We start from the raw sequence: 13,496 nt of genomic DNA on the forward strand, positions 1-13,496 counted from the left end.
TCATATCTCAGTAAGATTCCTCTAGATGAGGAAAGGGTTAATTGGAATTGAGTGAATTGCCACTGACACCTTGACTATTGATTATCATTGATTCTTGTAATATATGAGACAGAGCAATGAAACAAATTGTACATTTGTTCCTAAATATGAAACTGCAGGCAGACTGAGAGACATACAGTAACATTAAAAAAAAATCCACAGGTACACTGGAGGTAGGATGAAAAATAGTAGTGTTCTTGATGAGAATCTTAGCCACCATCTGAGCATCAACAAAATAACATCAATAAGAAGGCATTGCTTCTCCCCACAAATCATAACTCATCAGCAATCTTTTCTATTAAGTAATGGCATCTACTATGTCTTCAGTAAAATAAACCCAATTTGATTACAAATAAAATTAGATCTATGAGTTGGTCAGGGCCAAAACTCACAAGAATTATGTACTGATGTTACACAAATTAGAAGGAAAATCAACAATAGACAATAATGAAGTATGTATAATGGAGTAAAAAAACCTTGTATTTAAGCAAAGGGGCAATACTGCCCAGTATTTATTATCTATCCCTGATGAACCTTGATTAAGGGATGGGGAGCTGCCAGTTGAACCACTGCAGTCTATCTGGTGAAGTTTGACCATCAGCTGTATTAAGTAGGAAGCTCCATGATTTTGATATAGTGATGATGAATGAATGGCAATACTTTTTTTAAGTCAGTATGCTGTATTAGGTAGTGATTCACCTACTATTAGAATATGGACTAATTGGAATATCAACACATTTTATATGTCCACCCTTTTGTTGGTTCAAAGACTATATTGTTCCTCAAAATTATATCAGCTATACTCAAATAGGCTGTTGCATTGGGGACTTGAGTTGTTCTGCTTCTTGCAGTCCATGTGAGCATTGCAATCTCCAATCATAAATAATCTTTTTGTACATCAAATTTCTCTGTTCTCCATATTTACATATCTCGCTACTTTATCACTGGTGTCAGGGATCTGCAGAGACAAACTCCACCAAGGCCTTGTATTTCTTTGTACTGATCGTAATAAGGCCAACCAGGTGGACTTCATAGAATATGAGTTCCCTGATTGGGGCTGTTAATCTGGTCCAATCAGGGAGCCCTTGGCTGACAGATGTGAATAGGAATGTCAGTCCCTCTGAGAGCTGGCTCTGGGGGAGCTGGATCAGCGTCAAGGTCTCTGCATGTGTAAGTAAGGGGTGACTTGTTGATGGGATACTGGCCCTGCAGAGTTATTTCTGTGTTCTTTCATTCTATATATCATGATGTTTCTAGTCTCTGCCCATATTCACTGAGATCTCCTCTTTCTAAAGCTCTGATAGTTTGATTGACATTATTGCTCCTCTTTTCCTCCTCTCCCTTACCACATTTCTTCTTCCTTTCTGAGGATTTATTGTACGAAATGCTCATTGTCCAGTCAGAGCCAACTTAGAGTTATGTTTGGGTGATATGTTACACCCTTTAAGGTGAATTTATTAATTGTTAAAAGTATCTTATGCTTGGTACATTTATATGTAGACATTAATTTGCCCAAATGACTATATGTTTTTTCTCTGATGTAATTTTACCCACACATTTTAATTTAAGACATTTTTCATCACTGTCATATTTTATGAGTTATTTCATTGTTTCCTGTATTGTTTTATGAACTTGAAGCATTTATTTGTCTTTAACAACATTTATGTTTTTTACCTAAAAATTAGAATAAGAGCTATTTTCACTTCTACTGACTGCTGTATGTATATGTCTATTGTTAGTTCTTGCCTGTGTGCCCTTTATTGCAACTAGGTAACTCATGATCACTAATGTCTAGTCTTCAGCTTCTTTGGTTTTCAGCTGACTGACTCATTACTAAACACCTCTCAAGTGGTAGTCTAGGTGGTGATCGACAAATGAGAAGCAAACTTTTCCTTCCTGTCCTATTTGTTACGTATTATTTCAGAGGATAAGGAAGAAATTGGAATGTTTGAAAGAGTTTCTGTTGAACAGAGTGTACACATTTCTACAGAGTAGTTCACAGGACTGATGTGATAATTTTATAATCAGATTTGTTGTCAGATTGTGTTTTGTGCAAGAGCACGAGAAGGAAAAGAAGCTGATTAACAAATTAACTAGAATTCCTTCTGATCTAGGACTTGGCCATTTTCAGTTTTATTTGCTTTCTCTTCCTCTTCTCCACTGTTACATCTTGAAGTGGCAAAGAGACAAATGTTGCAGTTTCATCACACATGGCCAGTCTCGAGGTTGAATTCAAAATAATGGAAGCTTTGCCCTTTCATAAGATGTCCTCAGAACCAAATGTAAGATGGACACCATGTGAGGCACATATTGGGCTCAGTGAATGAAAAAAACATGTTGCTGGAGTCTGGGTGTCTGCAGGTTCCTGCAGTATCTGAGCATTCATGGTGAACAATTGAAGCTCTAAAACTCAGTGATGGGAAGGCAAAAACGTTTAGTGGGGCATTTGCTGCTTTGATTATACTTTCTACTGTTCCCCAGCACATTCACCAGTTGACCTCCTCCCTACCATTCTCAAAATCACATCTCACCCCAATTTTATTTGGCCAATCAGTACTTCCACCAAAGATGGGAACATCTGGGGCACTGTGGCATTTGGGAGACAAGATTGACAATTCTTCTTGACCAAAAACCAAAACATCTTCTTAAGAAGCCCGGCCTAAAAGAAATCCCAGCACCGACGGAACATCCCTTGACATTGTATCTTTATGTGCCCAAAGAATAATGAGCTCTGAATAGGAGAAACAATACTGTTGGAAGCCTACTTAGAATTTTTAAAATCATGCCGACCCTTAACATTCAATGGAAGTCATCAATCAACCAGTTGATGGGAAAATAGTGTATGCGGAGTGAGGGGTTGGTGATGATTGGTGAAAGCTGGACACTGGCACTGGGATCCTGACATTACTAGTTTATTCAATTCTTTGGTTCTGATGTGGGCAATATTTGAACTGGTTGCTTCTGCCACCTAATTCAAGTGATATTGGAATCACTGATATCCATTAAAAAAAATCCTCACTCCATAGCTGCTCAATCCTGCGACAACATTGACAAGAGAAATGGTATTCTTTCTCATTTGCCCACAAAAAATAATTTCTACACTGATTAGGATTTCAGCCACCACGTGGTTAGTTTAATGTTTTTTGATTTATGATTTAAAATAAAAATGTCTCTCTGCTGATGCATTACTTTCAGGCTGCAGTAAAAATAATTGTTGTTGTCACGAGTTTGCTCTGGTTGAAAACTGGAGAGACGAATTTTTGCTCCTTCGTTTTCCTTCATTACTGTCAGCGATTAAGGAGTTTCATGTGAAACTTTCTCTCAGGAGATTAAGTGGGAAGGGCAGAATCAATGATGGAGTAGATTGTATATAGTTTGTGGCAGTTTGTTCAATTGTCTACCGCAAGGTGAAATTACAGACCGCACTTGGAACACTGATGTCACTGATGCCTTGACATTATCAGGTATGTTCTTCAAATAAATTCTGTCAAATGTTTGGTTTTGCATTTTACTGAGAAAATTATTCTTTAACAAGGTACTATGCTGCAAACATTCACAATGACAAAAAAATAATTTTTGAAGAGATATGGTTAAGAGGTAGTAATTAATGAATGCTGGAAAAATTACCATTTGCTCTCAAGCTGACCATTCAATATAACCAGTAAAATTTAACGTTTATAGTTGTCATCTTTCCATTTCGAGGGAGTACTATAATTGAACAGAGTTGAGGCAGACAGGGAGTTCCTCTTCTTGTTGTTAGGAGTGTGTGTGTGAATGATGCTGTGTTCCTATGTTTCCTGCAGGGTGTGGGTATGATTGCTGATCCACTGCCTGAGCACTGCAGGAGTTAGAAGGATGGAACACAGGCCTCAAGTTCAAAGCTACCTGTCAGTTCTAATGACTTCTTTTTAAGATGTTTTCTGTGTGTGAGCATAATGGCCTGCAGGGGTCCTAGCAGCTAGCTGTCTGAAAAACCACCAGAAAGTGCCTTATTTGTGACCTGAATAACAGAAGCACGTCTCTCAGCATTGCTGCTTTACATGCAGTGTGCGTACCTGAGAGGCACACAGCAGCCTCCCTGATACAGTTACTGTATGGCAGTTATTGCTGGGATGCATTTAGACATTGCTGCTGTAATTTGCCTCGACATGATATCGTCTTTTGACTAGGTCACAAACCCATAATTTTTAAAAAATATATTTCAAGTCTTGTTTGCATTGAACTCAGCTGGCAATGACACAAGACCTGAGCTCGTGGCAAACTGAAAATAATTTAACCTGAAAATCTCTTCTGAGCTAAAAATATTTGCATTTGAATGTTTCTGATGCCTTTTCTTTGCTGTTGCCAGCAGGTGTTGTTAGTCTGCCTGTACAGATGGATCTGTGGTCAATGTATGGTTGATCTGGTTTCTTTATTAGAATAGGATTAACAACATGGAACGAGGTTGTGGTATGGAAAGCTTTTTAAGAGCCTGTTTGCTATTTTGTCAGCACGCGCAACCTTTAGTTGAGGCTACAAGGCGAGATTAGATGGCTTGGATTGTTTTCTTTAGAGCAAGAAAGGCTGAGGGGGGAACATGATTCAGGTGTATAGGATTCTGAGGGGTATGGACAGGGTGAATAGATATCAGCTGTTCTCCTTGATGGAGGGATCAAACATGAGAGGGCATAGTTTTAGGGGAAAGAGCAGGAGGTTCACAATGGATTTGGGAAAAAAAACTTCTTCATTCAGCACGTGTTGGAAATCCGGAATGTGCTTCCTGGGAATGTAATGGAGGCTGGAAACCTTAAAACCTTTAAATACATTTGGATGAGTACTTCAAATATCATAACATTCAAGGATATCAGATAAGTACAGGAAACTGGGATTAGCGCACTTTTAGTGGTAGTTACCTCGGTGCAGACTTGATAGGATGAAGGGCCTTTTCTGCATTCTATGAATCTCTGAGTGTATAATGATCTTCCCGGGGTTGTTTTCTCAGTGTCTTACCCCTTTAACCATGTTCATTCTGGTTGTAGCTGCTGTGTAGAAATCAATCCATGATTGATAAGCCTGGAAAGGTTTCGCAAAATGTAACACTCACTCTCACTCCTGTGACATTTCTCCAGAACAAACTTTCACGGTCTACACATAGTGCTGCGGCTGCAAACTATGAGCTGTGGCCTTTGTTACACGGTGGCAAAACCAACCACTGGCTTCTACTGGATGGAAGATGGTGCTGCTACTTATCTTCCTTCCCAAATTTCTTTTTGCTCAGATGTGTTATGGTACACCTCCAGGACAGGTGGGACGTGAACCTAGACCATGTGATTGACCCAGATGGTACCACTGTATTACAAGCCATTGGCCTGAGCCCTAGATTACTTGTGCAGTGATGTCACCACTATACCATTGCCTTCCTTTTCGATATTTTCAAACCAAACTGTACAGGGATGTTCTTATACGTCTCTAGAGCAGTCGGTCCTCCTGGCCCAGAGGTAGAGATGCAACTGCCTTCTATACTGCCCAATTCTGCTCTTTCAAATGGAATTTATCTAGACTAGTTAAACAGCTCCTGATGGTGCACTGGAACAAAAATGCAAATTTATGATTAATGGAAATTTAGTTAAGGAGATTTGTAATTTATTAACTCATAATAATATTACCCAGGGTGGTGATGTGTCCCCTCTCTAGATATTTTCCAGTTAACCTATTCAAAGATGTTGTTACACACCTTTGAATCAGGCAGCACCTGAACCTAGGCCTCCTGCTAAGAGGTAGGGACACTACCACTGCACCACAAAATTCCCCCACCGTCGACTTCTGTGCTGAGTTTGAGAACCTATTTGTTTAACAGTGATAGAGGATAAACCACCAGTGAGTCGTAACAAAAGAGGCACTTGTATTGATGACGAGGTGTAGTTTTGTTTTGCATGATAGCAGTAGGTACAAGTTACATTAACTAGTTTAACCATTACTGAAATTGCTAGGAACCAGAGATGACATGTCAGTCTTCATTGGGACCTCATGCTAGACTGCTTCATCTCTACCCATAGACTATATGACATCATTAGGTTAGATGGACCCTGATGAAATCTCCAATTTTAACCCTTCCAGAGCCATTGCCTTCTACAACAGTTTTAACCAGGCCTACAGTCTGTGCAGTTAGTTAACCTGTTAACAGGTTAGCCTCCTGCCAACTGTCAAAACTCTCCTCTCCCAGCCTGTAACCATTCAGCACTACTTAATCATAGCTGACCATCTATTCGATTGATATATATTGGTATTGCTGGAAGAAACCAATGCAGTTCTACCCTTGTCCAAGGCCTGTGCCTGAAAAATGAAGTATAATGTGCAGTCAACAAGTGGGTATGTGCATTTAAAGGTATGCACATGCATATGGGGATGAGCCTTTTACATCAATTTTCATGAAAGCAGAAAATAAAAATTTGCATTAATATATAGAGCTGTTCACAACCACTTGAGGATGCAAATGGCTTTACAGGCAATTAAGGTAGTATTGCAGTACAGACATTGCAAAATCCCTGCATTACTACAATCAGTTTTGTGCATAGCAAACTCCCACAGACAGCAACATAATAACGATCAAATAATTTGTATTTGTAATGTTGGTTGAGAGATAAATATTAGTCAAGACTGAAGGGGTGATTTAAATCAGTGTGATGTGTATTCTGTCTTGTCCACACATATACAAGATGTACCTGCATATGAGTGCTCTGTGACCCTGCCTAAATTCTAAATTGACCAGACAGAAGTTTTCATCAATTTCATTTTTATTACAACATAGTTTTCCTGACATTGTTGCAACTACCTTAAAACGTTGAAAGAATTTTTTGTGCCTATAATGACCAGTGCAACATGTGTTTCTGTCATCTGTTGTGAGTTGTAAAAGCATAGTGTTCAAAGCTGGCTGCGCTGAAAAATCATGATTCCACCCCTCCTCAATCCACCAGCAGTTCCACCACCACCCTCCATAAGGCTTGGGATAAACTCCAAAAATCAGATTGGAACCTCTGGGTGCTAGAACTGTAGGCACATTTTGAAAGGTTTTCCTTTACACTTTTAAAGTGAGCTCACAACTGTGTCATGACTTAGCGAGAACACTGGTTTTCTGGATGTGATTTTTGATAATTTAAAATCAGGTTACTTACATTGACACTGTAAAATAGAAAACTCTATTGGATAATCCTAGTCAATCTTTACTAAGTTACTGCTAAATCTATCAAAGAATATGCTGTACTTTTTAAAAAAATAGATAACTTCTTTGGCAAATGAACTTAAGTGAAACTTCAGGGAAAATGCATTGCAAAATCGGTATGATTTCAGGCTCCATTTGCATTAGAATTCCACTTGAATCCAAAATGGAAATTTTACCCTACTAACTTTGCAGATTACCGTGAGTATTAACATTACAAACCTCCAGACACCTTTTAATGTTCTAGATCTTTCAATATAAGAGGTCTTTCAATATCAAAAGTAAGAATAAGACAATTTCATAAATGATTGCATTCATTTTGGAACTATACCACTATTCCTTCTGGGTTAAAAATCTGAGAACTCACTTCCTAAAAGCACTGTAGATGTACATAAATGCCCCTGCACCAGAGTTCAAGAAGGCAGCTCACCACCACCTTCTTGAGGCAATTAGGAATGGGCATTAAAAGCAGCTTGAGCCAGTGACGCCCACATCCCTTGAACAAATCTAAAAAACCTATGTAGTCATCACTGCCGAAGAATCAGATGCATATTCACTGCCAAACCACTAGGGAACAGTGATGCATCTCCCACCAAACTATCAGACAGCTTTGTCTGCCCACTAGGTGGCTGAGAAACAAATAAAAGGAAAAAATTGCAAATGCAGGAAATCTAAATTAAAACCGAAACTCTAGGAAATAAACAGCAAGTCTGTCACTTGATGTAACGTAGATGAATGTTTTGCAAAGAGGTGCTGTTTCCGAACTAATGAAGCTTTAGAGGAGAAAGAAATGAAGTAATAAAATTAAAAGGTAACAGGCTATCTCTTTCAGTACTTTGCCTGGGACTTTATAGGTTGATGTGACTGGAATTAAAAAATAAGTACAGATTAGTTGCTTTCTGACAACACCTTTTCCATTAAATGATTTTTTGGGATTTGGGAGCGAAGAAAGTATGAAGAAGCATTTTCTCACAAGGAAATCTTGAATCAACAAACCAGCTAATGATTGGCATTCTATTGAATTCGAAATGGGTAAGGGCTGAATGAAGACTAAGCACTTCCCACCAAGGGACAGCAAAGTGGTGCAGTGGTGTGTGCTGTTGTTAGGGTTGGTCAGGGAGTTTTGACCAGATTTCATTGTGGTTAAATTCAGTGGTGATATTGACGCACACTTAATCTGGTGTTTGTATTATTGTCGACAATTTGTGTGTGGCTCAAGAAGGCCCAAGTAAAAATAGGAAAAAACAAGTTGTAACAATTGGAACAAATAGAGGGTTGGATTTCCACCCTGACAAAAAAAGACTGCAAAGTCAATTTGACTAAATTATTTCGGAGATCCAAATTTAATAGCACTCCGTGAAATAACCTAAAACCAGTTACTACAGATTAGAATTAGAACTAAGCAATCAAATATTAACCATGGTCTGACATCCCTCTTTCCGATACATTATACAATGTGTACTTTTGGACTGCATTTCACATATTCTTGACTGGGACAAATTGTACATGTAGAGAAATTCATCCTAAACTGGTTAGTTAAAAAGAATCTCACACAACATTCTGTCTGCAACATAACTTTAAACTCATTCCTGCAGTATTTAGGCTATTCGCTACTGAGATAAAGCTTTTATTTCAAACTGGGTGAGAATAACATTGCATTTCACAGACTCTTTGAAGCTGCACTACATCTTGCATTTTTGAGATATTTTGTGGAGAGGGGAGTTCAAAGAGAAGTAGAATTTTGTACCATTGAGAAGAAGATTATCATAGGTGTATAGCAGAGCTACTTGACACAGCAGTTCCTTTGTGTAGCCTCAGCAGAGGTGTGCCTCCTTTTGACAGAACAGCTGTTTGTTTAATAAGGCGCTACCGTCCATCAACTGTAGGGATTAGTTTATATTTAAAGAGAGTTATTGGATCGCATTTTGAAAGCAGGTGAAACATCCATCTGTACACCATTTGCAGGATGAATTGTAGTCTGTATGAATTAAAGGATTCAAGAAGGTTGGATTTAGAAAATCCTGAAAAAAAGGTGTCGCTTTTAATGAAAAAAAGTAGGTGTTTCTAGGCAGAGATGCACCCAGTGATCATAACAAAGGAAAATTTCTCACGGATTAGTTCCGTCTAATTGTTTTTTAGCTGATTAGCCAGTAATGATATCATTGATTCACTCCTGTAGTAAAGAGAAATATCTATAATTTGAATGTAATGATGCTCAATTTTACTGTAATTTTCTGCTTTTTGATTAGCTTACACTCCAAAAATTGCAGTTGTACAATTACTTGAGGAATATCATTATTTGCTGGAAACTCTTGCTATTTTAGGTAACATGTAAATACCTAGTTTATTACCTACGTTGCTGGCATAAAACAGTATTCATAATTAGTTTAAAAAAAAACATTCACTAATTTAAGGCTCATTGCAGGTCTACAATTGAGGCTGTTGATACACTCATTCCTTGTTAACCATCAATTTGCTACCTTAGTGTCTGTGTAGTCATGAGGTCAGTCCCAGATCCCTTTCTCCCCATTGTTTGGTCTGGTCTGCCTTGGTAAACTGTTTGTAGTCCTTTTCAATACACTGGAGTGGTATTGTGTCTTTTATTATGTACAGGAAGTCCATTGCCCCTTTCTCTCATAGATTACACAAACTGAGTGTTGTAAGCTTATTTTTGTTTTACAATAGCACAGCTGTGCTAAAGGAGGAAACTATGGAGGTCTTGGGTAGTGAGGCATTATGGGTGGAACTGAGAAATAAGAAGGGTGCAGTTACATTGTTGGGGCTGAATTACAGGCCTCCCAGCAGTGAGCGTGAGGTAGAAGAACAAATAGGTAAACAGATTATGGAAAGATGTAGAGGCAACAGGGTAGTGGTGATGGGAGATTTTAATTTTTCCAACATTGGCTGGGATACACTTAGCGTCAGAGGTCTGGATGGGGACAAATTTGTAAGAAGTGTCCAGAAGAGTTTTCTAGAGCAGTATGTCAATAGTCCGACGAGGGAAGGGGCCATATTGGACCTGGTACTGGGGAATGAGCCAGGACAGGTGATAAAAGTTGCGGTGGGAGATTTCTTTGGGAACAGTGACCACAATTCTGTAAGTTTTAGAATACTCGTAGATAAAGATGAATCTGGTCCTAAGGGAAGAGAAGGCCAATTATATCAAAATTAGGCAGGAGCTCGGAAATGTGGATTAGACACAGCTTTTGGAGGGACGTCCACATTTGATATGTGGGAGGCTTTCAAAGATAGGTTAAAGATAGTGCAAGATAGGCATGTCCCGTTGAAGGGAAAAGATAGGAAGGGCAAGATTCGTGAACCGTGGATGACAGGAGAAATTGTATGACTAGCCAAGAGGAAAAGGAAAGCATACATAAGGTCTAGGCAGCTAAGAACAGAAAGGGCCTTGGAGGAATATCGGAAGAGTAGGACAAGTCTTAAATAAGGAATCAAGCAGGCTAAAAGGGGCCATGAAATAGTTTTAGCAAGCAGAATTAAGGAGAATCCCAAAGCATTTTATTCTAATATAAGAAGCAAGCGGGAACTAGAAAAAGGATTGGTCCACTAAGGGAGAATGAAGGAAGGCTGTGTGTCAAACCTGAGAGAATGGGTGAGATTCTGAATGATTACTTTACATCAGTGTTCACTGAGGAGAGGAACATGATGAATCTTGAGATTAGAGATAGAAGTTTGAGTAGTCTGGATCACGTTGACATAAGTAGGGAAGATGTTTTGGGTATGCTAGAGGTTATTAAGGTGGGCAAATCCCCAGGACCGGGTGGGATCTATCCCAGGTTGCTGAGGGATGCGAGAGAGGAAAAGGTGGGGCCCTGACAGATATCTTTTTGGAATCCTTGAATACAGGTGAGGTGCCGGAGGACTGGAAGATTGCTCATGTTGTCCCCCTGTATAAGAAGGGTAGTAGGGATATTCCAGGTAACTGTAGACCAGTGAACTTGATGTCGGTGGTGGGAAAGTACTGAGGGATAGGATCTATGTATATATAGAAAAGAATGGGCTTATCAGTGATAGGCAACATGGTTTTGTGCGGGGGAGATCATGCCTTACTAACTTAATAGAGTTCTTCGAGGAAGTGACCAAGCTGATAGATGAAGGAAGGGCTGTTGATGTCATATACATTGACTTTAGTAAGGCGTTTGATAAGGTTCCCCATGGTAGACTAATGGAGAAAGTGAAGTCACATGGTGTGCAGGGTGTTCAAGCTAGGTGGATAAAGAACTGGTTGAGCAACAGGAGACAGAGAGTAGTAGTTGAAGGGAGTTTCTCGAAATGGAGAAAGGTGACCAGTGTTGTTCCACAGGGGTCAGTATTGGGGCCACTGTTGAATGTGATATACATAAATGATCTAGAAGAGAGCATTGTTAGTATGATCAGCAAGTCTGCAGATGACACGAAGATTGGTGGAGTAGCAGAAAGCATAAGGGACTGTCAGAGAATATGGAGGATATAGAGAGACTGGAGAGTTGGGCGGAAAAGTGGCAGATGGATTTCAATCCAGACAAATATGAGGTGATACATTTAGGTAAGGCTAATTCTAGAGCGAATTATACAATGAATGGAAGAGCCTTGGGAAAAGTTGATGGGCAGAGAGATCTGGGAGTGCAGGTCCATTGTACCCTGAAGATTGCTGCACAGGTGGAAAGAATGGTCAAGAAGGCATATAGTATGCTTGCCTTCATTGGACGGGGTACTGAATATAAGAGCTGGCAAGTCATGTTAAAATTGTACAAGACGTTGGTTCGGCCATGTTTAGAATACTGTGTACAGTTCTGGTCGCCTTGGAGAGGGTGCAGAGAAGGTTTACGAGGATGTTGCCTGGTATGGAAGATGCTAGCTATGAAGAGGGGTTGAGTCGGTTAGGTTTGTTTTCATTAGAAAAAAGGAGATTGAGGGGGCTCCTGATTGAGGTTTATAAAATCATGAAGGGTACAGACAGGGTGGACAGAGACAAGCTTTTTCCCAGGGTGAAGGATTCAATAATGAGAGGTCATGGTTTCAAGGTGAGAGGTGGAAAGTTCAAGGGCGATACACGCGGCAAGTACTTCACACAGAGGGTGGCGGGCATCTGGAATGCGTTGCCAGCAGAGGTGGTAGAGGCAGGCACGGTAGATTCAATCAAGATGCGTCTGGACAGATGCATGAGTAGGTGGGGAGCAGAGGGATACAGATGCTAAGGAATTGGGCGACAGGTTTAGACAGTATATTTGGATCGGCTCAGGCTTGGAGGGCCGAAGGGCCTGTTCCTGGGCTGTAAATTTTCTTTGTTCTTTGTTCTTAATTCATTAATTCACTTTTACCAATTAATTTTCATTAGTCTTTTCCCAAATAAGATCACTATTTTTTATCTCTATATGCAAATACTATATAGCAGATTAAATCATTGGTTGCAATCCTGTACCCTTCCCACTGTGGTTTTTGGTAGCGGTGAGGGTATGACATTTAATCAGATGGGAGCACGATGAGTGGAGTCTCTGCCACCTTCTTACCTCCAACTTGATTAATTCTGTGATGAAAATGCTTATGCACAGCTGTCCTGCCCCTAATTGAGCCACTTGAATGGGCAGCTAATGCCCATGTAAGCACTTCATCCCAGTGTTACGGGTATTAACCCAGTGGTTTGTTGGATGCTGGCCAAATGGAGAGTATTAACAGACTGCCCCCACTAGTATGTTTGCTTTTGAGGGATGTTTCTTGATTGAAGACCCACAATCAAGATTAGAGTGGCGCTGGAAAAGTACAGCAAGTCTGGCAGCATCTGAGGAGCAAGAAAATCGATGTTTTGGGCAAAAGCTCTTCATCAAAGACCCACAATGTCTGATGAAGGGAACTGGCATTCTTTTGGCCATCCAAAAGATGGGAACCTGTGCACCATTAATTGTTTAGTGAAGCTCATTCTCTGTACACTAATTGGCCAATTCGTGGAAAATCTCTGCTGGGTGACTCTTTTCACAAAGTGCAGGCTTCTGATCCACATTGACACTGACAGAGGGTGGTTTTCACTTACAAAGAAGAATAGAATGGAGAAATATAGATGAACATGTGCCACACCTCAACCAATAGGCTATAATTCCAACATTTGTATTCTAGGATTAACACTTTGTATGTGGGATGTATAGTTTTTGGATGGCCAATATTAAATGGTTAAAAGAATCTTGTCTAAGGTGTTGCATTATACTATAAATGTCCTATGCTCCTTTGTGTTCTGTCAGAGTATTATAGTTGCTGCCTTTGAAGAATATAC

The 13,496-nt window shown here is 39.7% G+C and overlaps 1 protein-coding gene across 2 annotated transcripts in view; it reads left to right on the forward strand.

The window, feature by feature from the left end:
• Positions 1–13,496, forward strand: part of LOC122541729 (myelin transcription factor 1-like protein) — a 558,875-nt gene that overhangs the window by 46,752 nt on the left and 498,627 nt on the right. The window contains exon 1 of one of the 2 annotated variants that reach the window (XM_087978051.1): positions 3,482–3,503. The exons of the other annotated variant lie outside the window; for it this stretch is intronic. The gene's annotated coding sequence lies outside the window, so the exon portion shown is untranslated. Of the gene's footprint in view, positions 1–3,481; positions 3,504–13,496 lie in introns of those variants that run through there. 2 annotated transcript variants of the gene reach the window in all.

The sequence above is a fragment of the Chiloscyllium plagiosum genome, unplaced genomic scaffold (genome assembly GCF_037043375.1).
Source record: "Chiloscyllium plagiosum isolate Xiang-an unplaced genomic scaffold, Cpla_swu_hap1 HiC_scaffold_3, whole genome shotgun sequence".
In the NCBI taxonomy this organism is placed as follows: Eukaryota; Metazoa; Chordata; class Chondrichthyes; order Orectolobiformes; family Hemiscylliidae; genus Chiloscyllium; species Chiloscyllium plagiosum.